Source organism: Podarcis tiliguerta, assembly GCF_965153285.1.
Source record: "Podarcis tiliguerta genome assembly, chromosome: 2".
Taxonomy (NCBI): Eukaryota; Metazoa; Chordata; class Lepidosauria; order Squamata; family Lacertidae; genus Podarcis; species Podarcis tiliguerta.
The window spans coordinates 39,027,011-39,048,696 of NC_139535.1; the positions used below are offsets into that span (position 1 = coordinate 39,027,011).

The 21,686-nt window shown below is 43.0% G+C and overlaps 1 protein-coding gene and 1 long non-coding RNA gene across 5 annotated transcripts in view; one reads left to right on the top strand and one right to left on the bottom strand.

Moving 5' to 3' along the window:
- Nucleotides 1-1,415: 1,415 nt before the first annotated feature.
- Nucleotides 1,416-8,476, bottom strand: LOC310667218. The gene is made up of 3 exons (XR_014506216.1): nucleotides 6,997-8,476; nucleotides 4,893-5,164; nucleotides 1,416-2,149 (listed from the first exon to the last, which is right to left on the bottom strand). It is a non-coding gene; the product is annotated as an uncharacterized lncRNA (long non-coding RNA).
- A 110-nt stretch (nucleotides 8,477-8,586) lies between these two features.
- The window catches only part of LOC310667020 (clathrin heavy chain 2-like), a 40,749-nt gene continuing 27,649 nt past the window's right edge, over nucleotides 8,587-21,686 (top strand). Inside the window, exons 1-2 of one of the 4 annotated variants that reach the window (XM_083418649.1) lie at nucleotides 8,587-8,661; nucleotides 11,842-11,916. The gene's annotated coding sequence lies outside the window, so the exon portion shown is untranslated. Of the gene's footprint in view, nucleotides 8,662-9,887; nucleotides 9,943-10,020; nucleotides 10,112-10,566; nucleotides 10,822-11,841; nucleotides 11,917-21,686 lie in introns of those variants that run through there. The other 3 variants (XM_083418659.1, XM_083418657.1, XM_083418658.1) reach the window with 3 other exon arrangements.

The following is a 21,686-nucleotide window of genomic DNA, read 5'->3' on the forward strand; positions in this document are numbered from 1 at the left end:
ACTCCTGTCTTATACTATCTATAAGCATTCCAAAGTTGTGTTCTTATCACACGTCACCCAATACCTACAATCCTTGAGAAGAGCTTTACTGGGTCAAGTTATTATTTTTTAATATAATTTTTATTTATTTTCCATTTAATATTATACATTCACATCATCTTTATCCATTATACCACCTTGGCTCTTACAGCCTATTGACTTCCTTCCCTCCTGCCTCATGGCTTTCAAAATTAACCTTTACTGGATCAGATTAATGCCCTTCTAGCAAAGTATTCTAATCCAGATGCTCTGGAAGCTCACACTCACAGCCAGGGCACAAAGGTAATGACTATCTCCTGATATGTATCTTCAAGGAATATGCAAACAAACTGCTGTGGCCAGCAGAGCATTCTCAGATCCACATTTGCATCTCTGTCACCATGATTGCCCATATACATGTGCGCATACAGCCAACCCAACATTTCTGTGTTGTTGTGCTGTGCAACTGTGGACTGGGGTTACTAGAACTCAAAGCATGAACACACTCTGCAGGGCAAAGATCAGAATCATAATGTTGAAGCAATTCTTGCCTCCAAAGCATAGTCCTAGCTTCCTACTGTTGAATCCTTACTCACCACATTGGATTCAGTCCTAAAGACTGCAGCATTTAAGAATGGTTCGGTTGCGTGACAGTATCAGCTTGTTATTTTTATACCCCAACAAAGCTACACCAATTATTCTCCTTCTGATACAAAATCTATAGTTGACCCGTAGTCTTGCTTGATGACGGATAGGACGGCAGGATGTGGCGAGAGCTGTTGTCTATTTATAAATGGACACTAAGTTCATATTTGTAAGATCGTGTATCATGAAAGTAACACATAGAAGCTTTTAATACAGAAGTAACTGCAAGTGATTGGATTACAGGTGTGGATAGCCCTTGACTCAAGTATCACTGATGATCTTTCCAAAGATGAGCAATTCAGGCTCTAAACACACCAATATTTTATTTTTAACAGCCGATGAATTAATGACGGTGATGCAAGAGAAAACCATTTAAAAAATTGAATTGCTTTAACAATAACTCAGATTTGTATCCACACAAACAGGCAGTATTACATACTTTGGTATCCTTTGAACATATACAATTTTCAGAAGGTGCTCATCAGTGCAGATCACTTATAAATTGATGAAGAAGAAGAGTTTGGATTTGATATCCCGCCTTTCACTCCCTTTAAGGAGTCTCAAAGCGGCTAACATTCTCCTTTCCCTTCCTCCCCCACAACAAACACTCTGTGAGGTGAGTGGGGCTGAGAGACTGTGACTGGCCCAAGGTCACCCAGCAGCTGCATGTGGAGGAGCGGAGACGCGAACCCGGTTACCCAGATTACGTGACTACCGCTCTTAACCACTACACCACACTGGCTCACTGATAAGATCCAATAAATAAAAGGCAAGGCTGTTATGGTAGGACCCACTGTTTCACAACAGTTTTCTAGAATCCTCCTGATCAGTACTGCTGACTGGATCTTCTGGACCTAAGACACAATCTGTATTCAGCATCCCTTTCCCCTGCAGAATGCAATCCCTGACCATACGACTAACATTATGGGATCCCCAACCCACAATACATCTAATCAGCTGGAACATCAGATGCAGGGCCTCTGAAAAGCCCTACTGGCTGAAAAACTGAGCAGCACTTTCTAAACTACACCCCCCCCCCCAAAAAAAAGGCTAGGAGCACAACATGGTCACATGAATAAAACAGCTGGTTATAAAACTGGGAGCTTTGTCTCAGCTACAGGCAAGTAATTACTAGCAAGTCACAGCTGTGCCCGATCACATGAGCAGGTGAAAATGTGATTGTGATGGGGTGTGATCACACTCTCATCATGCCCCCCCCCCATTCTTCCCATGAGAATTTGCTCAATGCTACTCAAAAGTGGGATTATTTGCTCCAAGAAGAGTTGAGCAATTTGTCCTTGGGAGGCCTCTTTTTAAAAAACACATACAAGCAGAACAGGGGTGGGGAGGGCAGCTAACAAGGCTTTCTGTAGTCAAAAGACAAAGAGCAATGACCGCTGTCAAAGGTGACAATGACATCTAAACAAATTGAGGGGACTTTCTGAAGAGACCTTCAGGACACCAAACAACAATCCCTTTTCCGGATCTGAAAGACAAGGCAAAAGAAAACAATATTTTGCAGAAAGTGGATATTGGAGCAGGTCATCTTTACTATGATTCTGATTGGCTGGCCCGCATCACATCTAGATAAATGTCACGTAACTAAAAGCTTAAAACATTGCTTTCTGCAAAAAGGATTTTATTTCCAGTTGAGGATTTCACTACCATTCCCTCTCGCAGCTAATCCATTATAGTGCCCTTTCTCGTCCTCTCTTGTGTACAGGGCAGCCTGGCTCACACTCATAGCAGGAAAACGGCTAAACAGCATTTCTCTCCATCAAATGGGTATTGAAATTGGTCTCTTGTGCAGAGTTATTGGTTTCATGTTTGAGGCTGTAGCAGTAATATGCAGTGTTTATGGGAAAAGGCAATAACAGGAGAAGCTAAATGAGATGGAAGCAGTGTTCTACCTGAGTCCTGTATATGCTCTGTGAAGGGGATGGGGCAAAATTCAAAGCACAGCACAGAGGGCTTGAAGGGGACCCTTCCCCCAGTTGCACTTTTCTCCTTGAAGTTGCTTTGCACTCCCCATACCACTTTTAATCAATCAATCTTCCTCTCTCTCAAGCACCAGTTACATGGACGCAGCAGTGAGTGACACCCATGTCTGCAGCCTCACATCTCGTTTGGTCCTCTGTGGTCCATTGAATAGAGAACTGAACTGTGCAGTGGGACCGCCAGGGTTCAAGCAGTAATCTGACAGCCATGTATTTGAGAGGTCAATTGTAAGTCAGAGTTTGCCAGGCAAACTCCACAGGAAGCCTATGCATTAAACATACTAGCCCCTTGCGAATGTATTCGCTTCTAGGAAAACATGCCTGGCAGACTGGACTTGCGCTCTCCACATCCACATAACTAAGCTATAGAGGCCCTTAGACTGTTAGAAAACAAAGGATTTAAAGGTATGCTAAAGGACATGACAGAGTTTTGCAGAATCATGCAAGGTGTGAAGAACGTGGACAGAGTTTTACACCCTCTCATAATATATTAGAACCAAGGCTCATCCAGTTAAGCTGAAAGGTGGGAGATTCAGGACAAACAACAAAGAAGTACTTCTGCACAGTCAATGGCATTGCTGCCTGACCTGAGCAATTAGGGCTCTTCTGTTCACATGAGGATAGGAACCATGTTTTCCTCAGGCCTGTGAACATTGTGGCCAATAAATAGGGGGCTGGGTGAGGTTTATCCAAAGGTCTATTGGGAGAAACATTTATGAGCTACTTCTTACTTCCTTTATGTAACTTCTGCTCTGGAATAATGGAGTTCAGAGGTCAGGTGCTTTTGAATAAGCTTGCTAAATCCACATTTGATGAAAATGGACTCAATTCCCGCAAATATAATTATTAATCTTTTGTACCCTTCCTTCTGGCCTAAGACCTTGAGAGTAACTATGAATCTGCTATTTATGAAATCATCTTCTTTTGTTTGTCTGGATTCTGTTTCTCCAGCGCCCCTGCTTCAAATAAATATCTTATTTTAAGTAAGCAATATAGAGTTCTGCCTGGGCTGTTTCAACTGTATTTTTGCCAAAGCTTTACGGTTGAGCCAGCAAAGGCAGCTGTATTATACAATCTGAAGGTTCCCACTTTTTTGCAAGGAGATTATTCACTGGCAGCAAACAATGGTATTCATTAAAAACAAAATGACAGTTTTCACTATCAGTTTTGGGTCAGTATCACAATTGCTTGCAACTACCACAGGTGAAGTGTCCACATGGGCTTCCTTCCATGAAAACACGTTGCCAGCATTCTATTTAAATGCTTTCAATATACATTTGGAAAAGGCACCATATGGCCTTTCCGGGGGGGGGGGGGGGAGGCAGAGAAACAAAGTACAATTTGAATTTCAGGTCCTATACAGGAGATAACCCTAACTGAACTCAGAAGTGCTTACTTCTAAGTAGACATGCATAGGTTTGTGCTGTAAAAAGCAGAGAACACCATATGTGAGCTGATCACACACACTTTTTCCTGTGCACTAACTTTTTAGCAGTCATCTGGTCTGTCATGCACTTCACTGCTCTGTCACTACCATATGCCCACCAAGCTTCTTTAAGAGAGAGAAAAAAACTTGCCTAACACAAGGTGGGAGGACAACTAAAAGTCTGGTGACTGTATTCAAGAGTGAAAGCTTCAGAGAGATGAGGGGCCTACCCAAAAAAGTCAGCTCAAAGCAACAAAACAGACATGCATATATATTAGCACTCAGTGTGATCATTACAAAACTAGATGGATGAATGATTTGATTCAGCATAGGGAAACTACATATATACTCTATCCCAGAGTGGGCCCAGCTACAAAGGTAACCCAGAACTGGAACACTTTTACAAAGAACAGCAAATAATACTATTATTTATTAGATTGATGAGATGGGGCTTTACGAAGTACAGGACACATCCTAGCCCTTAGAAGCTCACAAACTAAACAGTATACTTGCAAAAACATAGTATGTGTTACTAACACGTAGTTTCTACATGTTAGTAACACATACTATGCAGCCAAAGAAATTAGGCACTCTTGCTTGGCCTTGTGAAAACGCTTGCCTGATGCTTCCAAACCAAGTAAGAGAAGAGATGCACTGTGATTGGGAGGAAAGTGGGTGGGGAGAGCAAAATCAACCCTTATTTCTTTTACACCCTCGGAGAAAAAGCAAAAAACAGATTTCCATCATCTATGAAGAAACAGGCAGCTATTTTGCAAACTGTACATCCAAAATGACAGCATCCTTACCTTCTCATTCCCTCCCACCCCCTTACTTGGAACCAGCCTCTTGGATCGACTACTGGATGATATGCCTGAATGGGCTGAGACAGTCTGAAAATCGAAGGCTTCCCCAGGGTGCTATTCCTGATGGAATTAGCAGCAGGAGCTGAAAGCTGCATGCAGATAACTTTTTCTTCTTCTTGAAGTGTGTGTAGTGGGGGGAGTGACTACAATGTTTGGATTTGAATAGGAGGGTGATTAGAATAGCAGGTTATGCTCTGTCAGAAAGCCTGAGTGTCCTGCAATGTAAATAAATGAGAAATTAGCCTTTCAAGCCTTCTACGCTATGAGATTTATGTACCATGGAGCTGGGGAAAATGATCACCAATAAGGCTTATGGTAAATATTTGAGTGTGCACACTAGGCAGTTAACTCTCCTGTATATAGGGAAAGACATCACAGGAGTTCATCCTACCTGGCAAAGAACTTAAAACACAATCCTGCTGCTCTTGAAGGACTTTGGCCTCAATTACCCATACTATAGAACTGATAACCATCGTGAAAGCACATCTTGCTCCTGACCCAAAAATGCCTGTGTTCAGACTGCCATCCTGAACTGCCTTGTCAGGGAGTGAGCGCCCTTGAACTCAACAGGAGTTACGTTTGACTAAACACGCCTAAGACTGTGCTGCAAATCCCCAGCTGCTTCCCCAAGCCTGGATTGATTGAGAAGAAATGTCATGACTAGCTTGGACTTGAGAAAAGGCAATTGGCAGGAAGGATAGGTGGACAAGGATGCTTGAGGAAAAGAGCAGAGGATGTTAAAACACACACACACACACAAAACTGGAGCATGGAACTGGGACTGGGAAATGGGGAGGCTGGCCAGGACTTATGAGAGTTGTTTTCTAAAACATGTAGAGGGCACTAGGTTGAAGTCTGCAGCAAACAACACTTAACTTAAAATGTGCTCCATGCTTCAGGTTTGCAGAGGCCCTTGAGCAAGCTGTTTTCAGTGAGCTGCACTCCTTCCTCTTTGCCACTGACCATTTCTTTTCCCTCTCCCTCTGCGCATAATCTGTACCACAAGCCCCTAAGGAGGCGGGTGATGGGAGCAGAAGCCCCTGTTAATTTTTCTTATCACTCCTCACTTGAAGAGGGCAGGTGAACAGGCAGCAAGGAGCAAGAGCCAGTCATAAGCGTCAGTAGCAAAGGCCTGGCTGGCATGTGGTCTTTGACCAGTGCCCGGGTATGCTAACCTTTGATGGGCTTTATGCTATTTGGGAGGGCATCATTTAAGAGACATGAGAAGAAGGGAGTGGGATAATGTATATAGAGCCATGAAATGCACAATCTAAAAAAAAGGAAAGTGATAGCCACATTAAGCTAAAAAAAAAAAGAGGAACCAAAAATAAAGTGCCACAGGGACAAGTGGATGCATAAGCCTTAGAGACAAGAGGGGCTAGGAATGGAACAGAAGATAAAAGCCACAGGAATATTCTGGCAGTTATAGTTCCTTTTCTCACTGAAACATTGTGACCTGGTAATCTGATGAGACAACAAGGGCCAGTAAGTAGTGTGTATTGATTTGAACCAGCTAGTTCTTTTTAACTGCAGGGTTTCGAGTTCCTGTTGCATTGCTCTATTGAATTTATAGATCTAAGTAATGTTTGATTGTGTTTATTTGCAATAAATTCCACATAATTTGATTGCTATATTCCTAGTCAACTTCATTAAGATCTCGTGACCATCCTTAGTGGTCAATATAAGTCTGCTATTAAAGTTTCTGTGGTGAATAGAAACTTGTGCAGCAAAAGGCAAGTCGGTATACGCAGTTATATATTCCAGACTGTAAATGTTACTGTGTTCACTTTTGTTGGTTGGAAAAGAAAAATAGGTATATATAAAGAGAGTTCCTGGATGCCTAGATCCAAGTTTTGGGCAAGTACTCTTTGGTGAGAGAACCCCAGCAGAGACTTGAAGTCTGGACATATGCAGCAAAGTAAAGTGTGGAAATATACAGGCAGTTAGACCTTTAAAATATCCCCTTCTAAGTTGCTTCTAAAGTTCCTCTCTTACCTTAGCATAGAAAGAGACCAGACATTTGGTAAGTTAAAAATGTTTTACTTACAAACTCTTCAAAGGTCAGATTCATATGCTTTTCTGTACAACAGTAAGAAAATGGAGGCAGTAAAACTCAGGTTCAAAAGTGATAAATGTTTCTAAATTATTTGTATGGAAACACAAAGATGGCTTGCTTAAGCCACACGGTCTGGGCTTGGATCAGCCAGCCCAGACCTCCTTCCTGGTAGGATTCACATGGTGGAATGGGAGAACAAAGGCCTGATAACCCAAGGTAAGGGCTAGCTGAGTCTGGCAGGACATCTTACTCTATGGTCTTAACCCCATCATACATTTTGGTTATAAGAGGCAAGTATAATCCAAATGAAACAATACATTTTAAAAAGCATGGGGGAAGAGATCAGAGTATCAAGTATTGCCTTTTTTTTTTAATGAAAACTTCAAAAGAAGCTTTCAACTTAGTTTGGATTTTACATCTCACTCATATGCAGCACTAGGCTATTGGTTTAGTATTGATTTAGATTGCAGAATCTAGCTCCTGAATACCTAAACACACTTCCTGCAGGATTTTTGCTTTTCTTGTCAGTCTCCCACCCAAGTGTTGGGCAGCCCCAAACCTGCTTAGCTTGTAAGATCAGACAAGCTCACAGCTTGAAATGCGATGGCAATTTTAAAAATGATTAAACTCACTGCAACCTATTACAGCTGTTACAGGAAACAAGGATTCACCTTGAACAGCATCCAAAAGAAGAGCAAAACTCCCAACTTCACAAAATATAAACAATATTGAATACCCACAAACCATTTACAAACAGTGACCCTGATCCAGCTATGCAAGTGCACTGTAGCTAGGGCATAGCCCATGCCAGATAATCAGAAATTGTGGCGGATGAAGGATCTGACGGGTGGGGAGATGGACTACAAACTGACAGTGTTCTGACCTGGACTACATGCAACACAGGTTGGCAGATACATCAGGGGGAACCGATTGTGTGGTAACAACACCCATTGGTTCATACAGTTCCTCATTCTATTAGAGCAGGGGTGGCTAACATGTGTCCCTCCAGAAGTTGTTGGACTCCAACTCCCATCAGTCTAAGCTGCTATGGCCAAATGGTTAGGGATGACAGGAGCTGTAGTCCAGCAACAGGTGGAACGCCAGTGGTATCCCATTCTTGAATGGGGTGTGTGAATGCAGAAGCCTTCTGTGCACAAATGCTTCTTTCTGGGGCTGGTGATCAACATGAACATTAAAAAAAATCCTTCCATGTTATTAGCAGGCCCATGGTAGCAAGATGCTTGTTGGGCTGATCTCTCTTAGCTCCCTCAGATGGCTTTTGCTTCCATGTCTTCTCCCCCAAAAACAAACTTTTGCACATCAGACAAGTAGTTGCAGCCAATAATAGGGAAGAGTGAGAGTGATAATTTAAGTTTAAAGACTTTAAGTCTTGCTTCTTCCTTCTCTGTGTCAATGGGGAAATGGCCACTCAGCTGATCTTCAGGTTAACACCACTGTTGATAGGTGTGGTGGCTTCGTGTGGAGCACAGTCAACACCATCTCTGGGAAGCAAAAGAGGCTGGGGAAGGTGCAGGATGCTGAACCTATTTCAGTCACTATGGTGACAGGATGCAAAGTCCTATTTTGTAGAAGGAACACCAAGAGCTGTGGCTTGTCACACCGCGGTGGAGGAAGCTATTCGATCCACCTATTAAGGTACAAAAGCTCAGTGCTCCTTTGCATCCTGTCACCAAGTCTACATTGGACACACCAGACTAGAGAATCACCTGCTCAGGCAATCCAGCCACTCTAAATTCCTAAAAACATTATTTGAGGGTATTGAAAAGAGATAAAGACAAGCAATATGAGCCGTGGGGAAACATGAAAGCATATTCACCCCCTCAAGCTGAGTGTGGTATCTGATGAAGCAGTTCTGTTAACACAAGGATTCCTGGCTGTATAACAGAACTTTTCCTCTCTCTCCTCTCTCCACAAGGCTCCTAAATCTGTTCTGAGGTTCCCCCAAATCTCTGGAGAAGATTTGGAGAGGATGTGGTGGGTGCACAGACAGAGGGGGGGGTGGAGTTCCACGGGGCAAAAGAAAATCCTTGCATTAATGGAAATACTTTGTTGGATACCGTCCACTGTTTGCATGATACAGTATAAGTATGCGCAATCCCTACCAAGATTTCTCCAAGGCTACCTTGCACAGTTTCCTTCAACATTCCTAAACATATTCAAGCCAGTTTTTCACATTAACTGCTTCCGGCCGTGAACATTGCACACCATCTGCATTATTTCTGCTTCTGCCACCCCCGTCAAAAACCAAGTAGCTGCTCGGTTGGTCTTCCTCGCTAAATTCATCTATCTCTTGTTGCCATAAAACAAGCTTTCTGAAACCTCACATTCCCTCCGTATCTTTCTCTGGAGCATGAGAAAAGTTGTTTCTGGGCCCCACTCTCTGACTCAGCGGATTAAATAGACTTTGTTGGGATTACAGCTGCCAATCAAGTTCAAGTGCATTTTTAATAGTTTAATTTGTGGCACAGGGTTTCAAATAAAATCATCAAGTGCAGTCGATTAAACTCATTAAGTCCTTACGGACTTGCCTGTGTGCAGTGCTGTTATCAGATTCCGAGACATGAGAATTAATTAGGCCTCTGTTATCCTTTGTATGGATTAGCGTGCTAGGCCCAGAGGCCTGGCGTTTTTCTGTGAATACACTAGGCCTATAATCTCTTTACCAGCCCTACTGGGAGAGGCAGCGGCCTAAAGAGATTTCTTCAACATTCCTCAAAGATCAAACTACAACCAATTTCACATTCTCTGACATTTTTATTTAAATAAAGTCCTGTGCAAATAAGTCACTTTGCCCTCAAGAATACAGGAAGGTGGAAAGGCCTAGATTCTTAAATTATGGACGACCCTCTGAGGAGCACCCATTTGACTTTTGGGAAGGAAGTGAAACCTTGGTTACTTTGAAGTAGTCCAGGGAAGGTGCTGACCATATCACTCCACTTTTGCTAATCTTGTATTTGCAGTTGCTAATTATTACTGCAAACTTTTTTTTTTTTTTTTTTTTGGCTGTACTGTTTTCATCCTTGCTTTATAGAACTCTTTGTTTTCTTGTAAACTGCCTAGGGAGCCTTTTGGATACGAAGGGAAGGTAAAAAAAAAAAAAGTTTTAAATTCAATAAATAATCAGTCTAGTAAATACAGCTGGCACCCTGTATTTGCATCTTCCATGTGAAATATTAGCACACGGATTATAATAGTACATGAAGGGAACGGGAACAGAACATTTCTGGCTCTTAATCGGGTACAGCCTTACAGCAGTTGTGTTGTGCTTGATTTGATGATATGATGTCAGTTTGTCTTGTCTAGCATTTATCATGGTTTGAAATCACCACACACATCGTGCATCAAATATATTTTGTTCTTATGTATGGTTGTGCACCCTAAGGTTCAGTCTTGCAGCCCAGTCTACTGTAGGTTTACTGAAAAACACCACTAACAGGTCACAGTCACCAGTGCCCTGCTAACCTCCAGACTACTGTAATGCATTCTACATGGGGCTGCCCTTGAAAATGGTTCAGTAATTGCGATTGGTGCAAAATGCAGCCACCAGGGTGCTGATGGGGGCAACGAGTCAGGTGTACGTAATCTCAATTTTACAACTACATTGGGTGCAGATTGTGCTCAAGGTGCTTAGACTTGAAGCCCTTAATGCCTAGGGCCTAAATATATCAGAGAATACCTGCTCTTCATGCCTTGAGATTTGCAGACGAAGTCCTCGGAATGGTCCCTGCACAGTGTAAAACACAGCAGCTCAGGGAAGAGTGTGTGTTTTTGTGGTGAAATTCATTTCCCACTAAGGTACATCTGACTTCTCCAATATATTATTTTTGGAAATGGGTTAACATCTCTTTTGTCAGGATTCTGGAGGAAAGGTGTGGTGAAGAATTGTTAGCTGACAAATAATTTGATGCCACCCTTTTCTGATGTTCTTAGAGTTATGGCATTATTCTGATTATATTTTGTTTGTATTTAATTCTATTGTTTTCAATATGTTTATATTGAAGTAAAATGTCCTGGGGCCTTATTGGCAAAAGGCAGTATATAAGACAAGACAAACAAACAAATAAATTTCAGTGAGACTTTCTTTCGCTTAAACAGCCCTAGTACCCTAGTAAATTACAATAAGTGTATTTCATTGAAATTATACACTCCACTCTTTCCTTTCTAGAGGGCAGTTCATTGAGCATGTGGCAGCAGAACAATTTCAGGCATTTTCATTCCCATTTTATTTACTGATAATGATAATAAATGTTAGTTAGCCTGTTATCTCCTTTTCTAATTTCCATCAACACTTCATCGTGTTCATTCCCCTCAGAGGAGGAATACTTTCTACCTCCACTGAACTTCTCACAGTCCTGGCCATTTTTACTTAGCATGTAAGGAGTTGGCTGGGGCTAATCCAACCCAAAGGGCTGTGGCATGGCTAGGGGGTGGGCCAGGCAAGTGAGGAGGCACTGGGTAGACCAGGCACAGGCAGACTCGGCTCTTCAGATGCTTTGGGACTACAATTCCCATGATCCCTAGCTAAAAGGACCAGTAGTCAGGGTGATTGGAATTGTAGTCCCAAAACATCTGGAGGGCCGAGTTTGCCTATGCCTGGTGTAGACTGTGGCACTGAGACCCATCCAAAAATGGGCCAAGAGTCCCAGCCCACTTTTTGAGAAATGCCGATGTACATGGAACTGCTGGGAGACTAGCCAGAGCCTTGGCAACACATTTCATCAACAGACACTTCAACTGTATATTTCTTGAAGTTTGCAGGACCTACCATCTCTGTATGTCTATGATACTTCCACCTTGTCTACCCCTACTGAACAGGTTTGGAGTCGCGGTGTATTCTTGGATCTGGCATACTCCTGGAGAAGCAGCCAGCGGTGGTAGCAGTGACAAGAGGTAGGAGTGTGTTTTACCATCTATATTTACTACAAGTAAGCAAAGACATGCTTTTGTAACCTTCACACATTAACCGTGAGTGTGTGCTCCTTTCAGGACATGTAGCTCTTATTGATATATTATTGAAAAGCAAACCTTTTGGAATATACGTATGAAGTGTGCTTCCATATTTTGATTCAGAAAAAGATGCATTTCAACTATTGCATCAGGACTTGGGGAAACAAAGGAGGGCAACCCCAGCATACGCAGTGGCAGAGCTTCATGCTCCGGCCCCGGGGGGCGGAGAGCAGGTGAAGTGGGGCTAGCGCGCGTCCTGGGGGGATGGCATCCAGTGCTGGGGGGGACAACCATGATGGCACCCCACCCGGATTGCGCTGCTGGGGGTGGTGTGCTCCCCCTGCACTCCTCTTCTTCCTCCAGTGAGCGTACGTACATCTCTCCCCAACCAAATGACGTCACTGAAGACACCAACCCTCAGATTGCTTTTTGCAGCAAGGGGTTGGCCTCAGGCACAGGTTTCAACATGAGCACAAATTACTTGGATATAATGTGCCAGTTGAGTGTTTTGCACAAGCAGGGGAACAAATGGCATAACAAGGAAACCATGTTAGTGATTTGTTCAGAGGAGGGAGTACAGTGCTTTAGGCAGAGCCCTAAGGTGGGATTTCTTTGGTCTTTAAGGATATAGTTATTTACATTCACCAATAAGGCCAGCCACTCACAGGGTTTGCTAAACGAGGCTTTGTCCAAGAGCATTTTTCCAGAGACATAAATTATTTTTGATAGGCCAGCTGCCAGCATACCCACTCAGCAAATGTATGGCAACGTTACAGCACATTGTAAAAAGAGTGATGAACTTAAGGGGATGAGGAAAAGTAATCCTTACTGCAGCTGGCAAGAGTTTTACACTCTCTAACGGCCCTGGCAAATTGCATTTGCAGGGAGTTCAGCTTTGGCAATTTTCAAGCTCACTCACTTGGGCCTACCAGTTCTTGCTTTGGTTTATTACAGAGGTTTAAACATATGGGCCCATGACCTCCAAGTCTGTGACTCCCCAAGGTGACTTCAACAATCAAGTCCAGTTACAGTATTTCTTCCCTCGCTCTTCCCCTCCTCCCATTTCCCTTAACTTCCATTTCCTTGCTGACAGAGTTACAGAGCCATTCAGGGGCTGTGCCTGGTGTAGCAAATAGTTCAAGGCCTTGTCTGGACCCCTGCAGATGTGGAGGTCTGACATGCATCAGATCTGAGCAGTCTATACCGTATTGCCCACTGGATCAGCACTGTGATAAGAATCACACAATAGTCATGAACAACTTGTCTGTGGTGTGTTGCAGGAGCAATAAAGTTTCTCGTGCCCAGTGTGTTATGAACCATACTGTTATCGTTTCTGCTGTTTAGCCCAAGCCTGGGGGGGATGAATCACAATAATGCAAGTGTGCAGAAACAGTAATTGTATATATAGACTTGTCTCCTTTTATTTATTTATTTTTAAAGGGTTTCACCTATTCTTTTGGCCAATTTTGTTTGCTTCCAACCAGATATCCACCATTCTCCTAATTTACATGTGCTCCAGTGCCTCTTGAAAGTCACCCAAATCAATGTTAATTCTTTACAAGATCTTGGAAATTTAAGTTGTATAAGCAGGCATAAATTTGCCACTTTGTCTTGGTTAAAGTGGTACAGCCTGCTTACTTGAAGAGTGGGAGCAACACCTGGAAACAAGAGAGATGCTTCCCTTCTCAACATCAAACATCAGATAAAACACTTCCACTGTCTTATATTTATCTAAAACAAAGCTGCATTATTCAAGGAAGAGGGAGGCCCTGGGTTTCCCCTCACTTCAACTTCCAATAATCTCCACTGATCCCAGAGGACACTACAACTGTTGTTTAAGACTTTGGTGACCCTTCCCTTGCTTTTCACCTCCCCTATAATTTCCATATAGTATTTATAGGCTGCTCTATAATCAGTTTCTCAGGGCAGCTCACAACAGAAGATAAAATACATATGCATACATACATCATTGTGTTTGTATGCTGCCTTTCCATAATTAAAACCATGCTCAAGTCGGCTTAAAACATGAACAAAATTACATAATTACAGGTATAAAAAGTAGACATAAAGACGAAATAAAACATCAAAAAGTGCACAATCAAATCAATCACCACATAAATCATAATAAGATCTAAAATAAAGATACACAATGATAACATCAATAATGGACACAACCCCACCCCACAACGAAACCCCCTAAACAATGCCCTAGCCCAAGAGTCTGTTCAGCAACCTCAGCTTTTGTAGCTGGAGTCAGTCAGGCCCCTGTCCTCCCAGGCCAGGTGGGAAAAAGCCTGCAAGGCAGGCAGCAGGTCTTCCAAGACTCACAGCCAATATAACATTCACAATTATTTTTTTCTATTTTCTTTCCCCCTTCATTTCCAAATGTTTTGCATTTATAGCACAATTATATAGTGTCTATTCAAAAGTAAGTCTCATGGAATTAAGTGAGACTTACTACCAGATAAGTGGGTCTTTAGACTCAGTTTGTAAGATACCCTTACTCCAATTACTTTATATGGGGTTACTGTATCCCTGAAAGAATGCTATGAGGTTAGTCAAGCTGTGAGGTGAGAACATCTATCAACTTTGTATCTGAATACAGGATTGTATCCACCTGTTCCACATCCAAGACCTTTCCTTTTAATGTTTGTGCCTCACTTTTCTTTCCAAAAGTAAAGTCAAAAGCTGCTAACAATAATTTTAGCGTTTGTATGTGTGTGTCGCAAAGAGAGGGAGAAAAGCAGGGAGGAGAATGGCAATAAAATTGTACAATAACATCAATAAAATTTCAGTTCAGTTCCTAAGGGAAAACCCAACTATTCAATTAATAAACATATTACAAAGTCCATAAACATTAAATCAATAAATTCCTGCAGTGTGAATATTTCAATAAGTAACAAGGGGATAATAAAACACAAGACATACTTTAGTCAAAAATATGTACTCTCATGCGCTCCCTCAACTAATATTTTGGAGCATGCCATTATTGTTATAATCCTGTACATAGTTACATGGGAGGCAGTCCCATTAAACTCAGTGGGCTCACTTCTAATAAGGCCCACTGTTTATGTAAAAGGTTGACTGTTGTAGTTAAATATTTCTACAAAATAAACAGCACCAATTTCATTACTGCAATGTGCTTAATGTGGAGCTTCAGTTGAAGACAACTTGGAGGCTGCAGCTAGTGCAGAATGAAGTGGCTAGGCAGCCATGTGGAATATTGTTGTTGCCTTGTTGCTGGAAGCATGAAACACCATTTCTAAAAGAACTACTGGTCTGGAGAAAATTTATCCTGATGTTTTTTCTACCATTCCTCCTCCATACAAAAAAGCCGCATTTGAAAATTTTCAAAGAGGAGATAAAACATCAGTGGGTGAAGTGCAGGTGTGTGTGTGTGTGTGTGCTTAGCTTACTTTCAAGGTGCCTAAATGTGCCAATAGAACATGGTAAAATCATTTTAAGAACATGAGAAGTATATGCTGAATCAGGCCAATGGCCCATATAGTTCAGCATCCTATTTCCATAGTGGTCAGTCAGAATATACCTATGGAAAGCCCAAAAGCAGGAGCTTAGTACAACCGTGCACTCTCCATTTGCAATCTCAGCAGTGGCCATCTGCAAAGCTACCCCCCAAAAAATGGCAGCCAAAGACAAGGTCTCCTCTACTTGATATTCCTTCTTTACCAAAAAGGAGGTCAGTTTCTACTTGCATATGCCTCCTTGACAGAAACAAGCTAGGGAGCTATGATATGCTTTGTGGCCAGTTCTTGTGTTCCCTCAGCAAGGGCATATCAACTGCCATAAGGGTAAGGGAACCTCTTGCCCTCCAGATGACATTAACTTCAACTCCCATCAGCCCTAGCCAGCAGTCAGTAATGATGGGAGCTATAGCCTAGCAATCTCTAGCAAAGGATCTCTCTCTCTGCCTCTTTTCTTTGTGAATGACAAGATTATCTCTATATGACAGAGGCCATTGAGGCTTCAGCCACCGAGCTGCCAATTCAGTGAGTCATTCTGGAGAGATTAACAGTATGGAAAGGGGAAAAGGTGGGCAGTTATCCACCAGGTCCGTACATAGCACAGTTGTTGGTGGGCAATGAACAATTTCCCTCCAGTGAAGGCTGAAGCAATGCTGGATGGAACTGCCGTGTGCAGCCTCTGCATGTCCCCTTGCTGAGAGAAATGACTGTAGAATGCAGCCTTTTGCTGAACACAAAGCCAGGCTGCCAGGAGAAGGATGCTGTGCCTGTGTTGTGGAAGACGCCTGTGCGTGAATTTGTTTTATGTGTGTAGATCAGTGCACGCTGACCAACACAGTCTTCGCAGTAAGGCTCTATTCCGATGGCATGAGTGTCACGACGACCGATAGATTCTTATCTGTTGCAGCCTTCATCCACCTTCACAACCATTGTAACATACCCCTTGTTATCTTTCGCCTGTTCTGCCATTAAGGACTTCTTGGATCATTCTTTGTCTAGCTCCTCCCCCTTGACCTTACCACCTTCAGTGACCCTACTGGGAATATGAGACTCCCGATGGCTTCACTCACAAGGATCATAGGAACGTGCAAGCCCACTCACCACAAACAGGGGATGATCCAAAAACCCATCCCAAACCCAAATCCCATGGCGATCGGCAAATGGTAACAGGGGCAGGACCATGAAATCTTGAACCCCTAGTCATGGACTGGCACATGGGCAGTGGATACAGACTCAGTTATTCTGATTCAAGGAATGAGGCTGTTGAGTAGCTCAGCAGCTGTATCCATGACTTGAGCATTCCTATTTAGGATCCACTCTGTTCACCTCGAAAAGGGGGAAGGCCTAGAAAAGGTGCCCTAAACATAGTCTGCCTCCCTTTTTCTCTGACTGGATTACTGTGCCCAGTGGGGTCACCACCCAGTGGTCGTAAAAGACAAATGAACTGTGGAACATGGACTATATGGACTTTGTTGGATAACGCAGATAATGAGCGTCCCAAATGGAAGACTGCCATCATTGCAAGAGAGTTGCGACGTTTTAACATCAATATTGCAGCGCTTCAAGAAACTCGAAAAGCAGGAGAAGGACAACTGAAGGAAGGAAGAGGAGACTACAAATTCTTTTGGAAAGGTCTATCTGAACAAGAACGTTGAAGTAGGCTTTGCTATCAAAAACCATCTTGTGGAGCTCTTGTCAGAAGTCCCTACCAGCATTAATCAGCAACTTTAAACCCTTCAAATAAAACTCATCAAAAACCAACAGGCTACTATTTTAAGCACTTATGCACCAACACTGGATGCCGATTCTCAGCTGGATGCCATCCTTTCAGAGACGCCTAAGGCCTGGGTAATTTTAATGCAAGAGTTGAGTAATATTTTGATCAGTGGCCTGGGACTATTGGGAAAGAAGGAACTGGCAACAGCAACCAGAATGCAATCTTACTTTTGACTATATGTGCAACGCACAACCTTATTATTACCAACACATTTTTTTCGACAAAAAATAAATGTAAAACATCATGGAGGCATGAGAGATTTGGGAACAGCATGGGCAAAGGTCTATTTGCACACGCTAAAAATGCATAGTTATTTAGTTGAATACTCGTGCACACACATAACATTTTTGGCTCAGTATTACTTATGAGGGCTACTCATGGCAGCAGAGCAAGGAAACACATATACTCATCGAGAGAGGAGAAAAGGAAGCTGAAAATGTTTGTTTTGATAGAAGCAACTAATTCAAGATTCTAAAACATGGGTCTGTCCCATAATCTGTTCTAGAGACTTGTTCTGAATTCCAAGTCTACCCTGTTACATCTCCCAAGTAAGGGGGAATGTTTACCCCACCCTTGTGTTCCCTCTGCCTGGTCCCTTTTCCTACAAATTGTTTAATTCATCATAATTGAAGACAGGCACAGAGAGTTGTTGCTCCTTCCCAACCTCTCTTCACCATACGTCTCTCTCATACATTTTCCCCCTCCCTCTGTGCACATGAAATTGATGAATGCCTCTTTAAGGTCTCATGCCTGCCACCTCGACAGAACACCCTTGTAAATCAGATAAATATCTCAAGGATCCTTATCCTGGGAAAATTGAGATAATTGCACTAAATTGAAGTGCCTCTTTTTTTTCAGCTGGAGTCTCTTGTAGTAACAGGTGCGCACTGACTGCTAATTCCTGCACAGGAATTACTGTGTGTGTCTCTCTCTCTCCATGTCTCTCTTCCAGTAGCAGGCCCAAGTCAATCCGCTGAACTGATATTTAGCCAAGATAAATTATCAATCAGGAACCTTTTTACAGCTCTATTCGAGACTCGTTGCAAAAAGGTCACCCTTGCCAAGACCACAGTTATTTCTGACATTCTCAAGCTTATAAGCATTCCTGTGCTGGGTAGAAGAGAGGCAGGATTTGTCACGACTCATGCCAGGCTCAAGCAATTCACTGGAGTTCTCACAGCTGGAATCAATTTGAACAGAAGCCAGAATGGCTATGTTCCACCTTCACTGTTAGAGGCAATATGTCCCTGAGTACCAGTTGCTGAGAATCACAGGACGGAAGAGTGCTCTTGTGCTCAGGTCCCACTTGTGGGTTTCCCTACAGGCATCTGGTTGGCTAGTGTGGGAACAGGGTGCTGGACTAGGTAGGCCATTGGTCTGCTCCAGTAAGACTCACCTTACATTCTTAAGCACTTTCTGGAGTAACCAGCTGCAAAGGAGCATGTGGGCCCTGTACCATTAATAATGTTGAAAAGGGTTTATTAATTAGGAAAGGCAGGTTCGAACATGTCAAAATGTGCAAGCCTGGACAAAAAGATGAATCTTCACAAGATGTCTGAAGCAACTGAGAGTTGTTGCTTTACATATGGCAGAGTGAAGGTCATTCCACAGTACAGCGGCAACAGAAGAAAATCTTGCCAAGTAAGGCTGAATGTACTGTGCAAGCATCAGCATTAGCCAGCAAAAATGGGGGGGGGGGGATGACATGAGTAGGCTTTTACTTTTCACTATGGGGTCATATTGCTTTCAATTCCTACCAAGGAGACAGGCAGCTTCTCACCTGCCTGTGAGCCACCTGGTTTTGCCTCATCTGGCCTGACAGCAGAGCAATTCTGCAGCCTGGCTGCAGCAAGGACAGAAAGCTTAAAGCTGGTCCACTGATCAGGGCAGGCTATTAACTCATTTTCCAAGTCAGTCATGAAAAGGAAGGGAGAGTCAGGTCACAAGTGTGCTAAAGGGGGAGAAGGTGACCTTCCAACACCCACTGCTCCCCTTACCTTTTGCACAGCCCCAGGTGGGATAGGGGTGGAAGGGAGGAAGGAAGGAAACCATCATTACAGTAATTCTGGTATTCTGCCGAACACAAAAGCAAATGGGGAATCTGACAGGGACTGAAAGTGAATGATGGTGCAATCTGAACAGGATGATTATTTCTCTGAGAGTATTCAGGAAACACCTGGGGTCCCAAGAGAAACCAGCAGATGGGATTTTATAAGTGTAAACTACACTAGGGGAAGAACTTATATGGCAGGACAGCTGTCCAGATAAGCAAAGCCAGGTTCCTTGCAGGCTTTGACATATAGATGCTGAGGTGCCCACAGATCTGAACACATCAGACACAACAGCTTCTCCTCAAAACAGCATGTCTCCTCCCACCCCAAAACCACTATTCCCTATATGCTCCTGTATACCTTACTGCCCATAGTTTAGGCATGTGGAAACACAGAGTCCTGTTGGTCTGAAACTTGTTGGTCTGAACCTGACAAGCTCATTCAGGTTCTAAGTTGCTCTTCATATTGTGAACTGTAGGAATTAAGGTTTAAATCTCTCTTCAGAGCAGGATCCAATTAAATACCTCAGGCAAAAAGGCTAAGCCAGCTACAGCTACCTACTGCTGCTCAGCTGCTACTTCCATCAGCAATGGGGAAACTCATCCAAGATGGTCCAAGCATGCACATTACCTACACAGATTGCAACGTGCATGACTGAGGTCATCTTGGTGGGTCGCTCTGGTCCCCCCCATCAATGGTGCTCTTGATATGTATCCTTATGCTTGCTACTAACATCCTTGTGAAGTAGCACCTTCAAGATAGCACACAACATCCAAGTAGAATCATGGAGATTCAGGACTAAGGTGGTGCACTTTGAACAACCTTTGTATCACCTTGCAAAAATGATGTCAGTTTAAGATGCACCTTTTAGCACAGGCACTTGGATGAGGAGTTCAGAAAGTTCCTCCCATTTAATGTTTGTGTGTTACATAGCTGATTTGAATAGAGCTGAATGTAACCCTACTTGTGACTGCATGGTGAAGGGCAGGCTATAAATATCTATATATAAATAACATTAATGCACTCGGTGAAATGGGCCTTCAGTTTGTCTCTTCTGAACCTACTGCCATCCAGCTGATCTGTCAGGTGTAGAATATGTGCTTGTTTTGCTCTGGACATTTACCCCTCCAAACTGATACATTATTCATAGCTCCCCTCCCCCAGTCTCTGCAGGAAGTGGGACAAGGGACCCAAGAAATAGGTCAGGCTGGGATCTTCCAGCCCTAACTACTAGAGAGGCATATGGGTTTAAAGGATAGCAGCTGTTCCTGCTTCCCCAGCCCATTATGGCAACCAGACACCCACTTCAGTATGGATTCATGAGAGCAGATTCTTCATAGGTTTTCTCACATTAGCAATAACTGGACCGTGGGGGCAGGCCATAGGTGAACAGGAAGACAGGCAGAAAACTGGTCCACAGAAATACAAACATAAAGTTAAAACATATATTTGATGGTCTGTAATGGTCTGCTAATTATTTCTCTCTCCATTAATTCGTTATTGGTAAAAGTGAAAAGGTGTAGGAGGTAAGGGAAGCAAACTTGTGTACTGAGTGGGTAGGAAGAAGAAATGAGATCTGCTGCAGGGCAAATTTCTACTCAACCCTGAACTTAACTATGGTGATGAGCGAAGATCCTTAGCTTGAAATATCAGTGACCCACAAATAATTTATCTAGCTGATGTCACATTCACCAAAGTGAACAGTTAAAAGCAAGCGACTTGAGAGGCTCGGAAATTGGAGTTTTTGCCTTCTCCTTGTGTTGGGAAGTGACCTGAAGACCAACCTGTGTAGAGCACACACACTCCTTTTGGAATTTCTTATGAGGCAATCAAGGAAGGGCATGTTGCACTTGCTCCATCCTACTCCAGAACTTTCCCTTGCTGAAACTTCACCATGAAGTAACGCCAGGTGACATTTCCGCAGTTCTTGGCAAAGAGAATCAGCTTGACACTGTTTTGATTCTCCCCTTCCCCCTCTATGAAACTCCCACACGGCACTTTACAATTCAGCTTTGCTCTGAAATGCAGATCTTTGGCTGCACAGCTAAGCAGCATGGCAGGCATGAAGCACCGTCAATCAAGCCCAGTCACAACACATCACATCTTAGAATTATGATGGATTTGTGAGGAGGGGAGAAAGAGAACCACAGGAACAAGCAGAAGCACCTGAACAAGGGAATTGCAGAAGACAAATCATGTGCATGTCAAATACTCCATGTAGCAATCACCTTTTGCCTTTCAAATGAATTTTTAGAATATTTGCAATAATCAGGTACTAGAAAGGCTGTTGGGGAAACTGGCTGCATACATTTTAAGCACATGACCACCCCTCAAAGAATTCTGAGTTTACCACTCTCAGAACCACAGTCCCAAACGTCCTTAACAAACTGGTTCCCCAGATTC